Source organism: Taudactylus pleione, unplaced genomic scaffold, assembly GCF_031769625.1.
Source record: "Taudactylus pleione unplaced genomic scaffold, aTauple2 ptg000061l, whole genome shotgun sequence".
NCBI lineage: Eukaryota > Metazoa > Chordata > Amphibia > Anura > Myobatrachidae > Taudactylus > Taudactylus pleione.
This window is the reverse complement of record NW_028284463.1, coordinates 14,292,393-14,295,991: the sequence shown is the minus strand read 5'-3', so window position 1 is coordinate 14,295,991 and position 3,599 is coordinate 14,292,393.

Sequence of the window (3,599 nt, the reverse complement as noted above, 5' to 3'; positions counted from 1 at the left end):
GTCGCCAACTCGCCATTAGTAGCTGGCTGCAGACCAGATGGTTGTGTATAAATCCCCTTCAGTAGATGTACCCTGACGTCATCATTTACCCCAGACAAGTCTAAGGGGCTCATTTATGAAAGTGTATTTGAAGTATAATCAATTGGGGGTTTGCCTCAAATACTAAGTATCCCCCGTATGTATTAAGGAGGGGCCAGGGACGGACTGGGGCTTACTACAAGCCCTTGCAGTCCGCCCTGCACACGTGTGAAGGGGGGGCGTGGTTAAATCAAGGGGGTGTCACGGAGGCTGGCCTTGCGGAACTCCCCCGTCTCTTCCCGGCCCAGCACACGCCTCCACCCGTTTCGTCTCTGTGATATAATGACTCCGGTGCCGTTGGGTGGAGGGCAGGGGACTCTTCCTTCCCCCTCGAGCCGTTCCTTAGGCCATCGTTGGCAAGTCCAGCCCTGGGAGGTACCTCAGCAGGTACAGTATCTCCGATACCTGCTGTGATCCCTCCATTACCGATGGCAGCCGCCTCCCCCCCCCCCCCCCCGTAGGTTTCTATGGGGGATGCGATGTTGCCAAATTTACCAATAATGCATTCCAGATATTGGCCCCTGCAGCTAACGCCATCTTACGATGGCGTTAGCCGCTGTGGCCTATGGGCTACACCGCGCACTATTAGCCGGCGGAGGGATCCGCCGGAACCCTCCCCGGCTATGGCGGATGTGCATGCGCCAGTGCACCACCCCCTGCACTGGCCGGCAGCTCTCCGGAGACATCGCAGTACATAGACGCAGCTTCGGTTGCAGATCACTCGATTGCTGCAGTCCTGAGTGAGACACCAGAGCCATATTCCTTGCGTAAGGGCTCGCAGTCACAGGCTGTGACATTCCTCTGAAACAATCGTGGCACGTCTGCGTTCTTTACCACCACTACCCGGTACCGACTCCAAATTCTCCCTGCCTGTCAATCACACTGCGAATAAATACTCTCTGCGAGTGACTATTGCATACTTACCGACATTGTTATATTCCTTTCCTGGAGAGGAGATGATTCTGGCCAGTTCGGGGGCGGGGCCGGGCTGTGGACGTAATTAGGCCCAGCCCCTTTCCCGGGAAAGCCCGATATTCGTAGGTTCACGTGGAGGAGGCGGAGCTAAACGACGCCTCACCCCCTCCCCACGGACCTGCAAATTCCCCATTAAATCTCCCCATTGAGATATGCCTACACTTGCAGGGGTGCGGGGGGCTACCCGAAAAATCGTGAGCCTCCTGCGACTTCCGGGAGTGTAGGCAAGTATGGACTACTGTAATGTATCTGCTCAGTGCAACTAACATGTACGCCCGGATGGCCGATGATCGCTCAACTGCAAAAACATCGGCATAGCGTATCCAGGAGTAGATGGTTGCAGCATGGGAGGTGAAGGAAGTGGAGCCAATCATTGCCCTTATATGGTGTAAGCCGCGACCAGTCACCATTTCAATTTACTTTTTTTCTCTTTCACAATATAAATGGTGTGGGCAGCGCGGATGCACTGCACACTCTGCACCCACTGTAAATACGCCCCTCTCTGATAGGCACCGTTTTAAACATTTCTTCAGCAGGGGAAGCGGTGACATCCCTACAAACCCCTTGGCTATGCCACTGAGTGGAGTACAGGAATGCTAGTCCCATGCGGCGATTCAGGAGGAGGGGCTACCAGAGAGGAGGCAAGGGGCGTGCCCTGCTGCCATAGGCTACATGGCACCTACATGGGGAGGGAATTAAAAAATAGTCATGTCTTACAGCCACCACTGACTGCCAGCTGGCCATTTACCTATCCAACCGAATCCCCCTTCTACACTCAGCTCCCCACTTCCCATTGTTCATTCGATCTCTTTTAAAACAAACAAACAAAAAATATATAAGTGAAGAAGAAAAAAAAACCTTGGGCGGCCCTGTGAGACCAATTGGCCCACCAGGAGATGTCACAGGGCCTCATTCTGGGTACCACGCAATGCCATGGTAAGATGGAGAAAACTTTGATGGTGGCGTATGGATGTACACAGACCGGCGACCGCAAATACACGGTGCTGAATGCGACTCAGATATAACCCCACAGTAAGGTCCATGGTGAATCCGCCCCTTGGCACGACCACTAAATAATAATTCACAGGCAATCAACCAATCAGAAGCCGCTGGTTGGCACCATCCCTCAGGCAAGTGATATGGCTGCTGACCGGCATCTTTGCATTTCCGTGCTGGTCTGCCTCAGTTTACAATTACGCAAACTTGGTCTGTGTGTCCACACCCCTTCCCTCCCCCATTCCCCCTCTCCCAAGCAGAAGGAGGCTCATATGCCAAATCTGCATGCGGACACTGGCATACGCCTTTATACGTGGTCATGCCATGTACGTTTAATGCACTGGCAGGTGGGCATATGCCCAACTCAGCGCGAACCACATAGCTATTAAGCATGTCACTCTTTTATCTCAGACCACACAATAAGGAATGACACTTAGGGACATATTCAATTTGGAGCGAAAAGTCCATTACCGGACTTATCGCCATCATCGCAGGTTTCAGGGTCGAAAACTTATCGTGCTCGTCCCACGTATCCCGTATTCAATTCCAAATCGGCGAAAACGGGACCCGGCGAAAACGAAATCAGTGAAAAGTTCTGTCCCCCACTGAGCCTATTTCTCTAGTTTAGAAGTTTGTCCCCCAACTTTTTTTTTTACGCACCCAACATGAAAGTACCATTTTTTGGGGTGTCCTGTGGTACTTTAACAAAAAAAAAATTGATACAGAATACCTTTGGGGGCCTATCCAAGGGGTGCAGGGTGGTTTTTGGAAGTCTGCACCCCAAAACCCAATTCTGCACTTTTTCTCGCCACCTATTCATAGGTGATACTTTTTCGCTGGTCCCAATGCATTACACTCTGGCGAAAAGTCAGAAAAATTGAATACGGGGATAACTCAAAAATTGGCAGCCTAATTGAATATGGCCCTTAGGGGTATACTTATCATTTATCTAGCACCTACTAGCTAGAATCAGATTGGTTGCTATGGGCAACAACTCCACTTCTAAAAACTCACACTTTAGTGTTCACCGTTTAACTTACAGTGAAATTATTAACTATCCTATGTAAATGATTGTTATATACATTTTGATTGATGATTTTGTAAGATTGATACAGATATACTCATTGTATTGAAATAAAAAAAATAATAATATTGAAATTAAAAAAAAGATTGTAACAGACGAATGTAAACTCCAGCGTTTGCAAGTGAAAATAATCTCTTCTGTTACCACAAGGTGGCGCCTTGCGTTCAACATACCACCAGGTAACTGTTGCTATCAGGGCAATGTTTGTTTTATTATTATTATTATTATTATTATTTATCAATGCATATTATAATTATGTATTAAGACTCCCACATGCGGATTTCCATGTCCAAGCATCTGCGCAAAATGTTGCAGAATCTGTGCACAAAGATGCATCATCTGTCGTAGATCATATAATTGTTGAAGACCTGAGTGAGTCTATGGTCCCGCCGGATAGATGTGGGAATTGAAACACCGGAACCATTTACCTTGGGTACGGGCTTTCAGTCGCAGGATGAGATACACC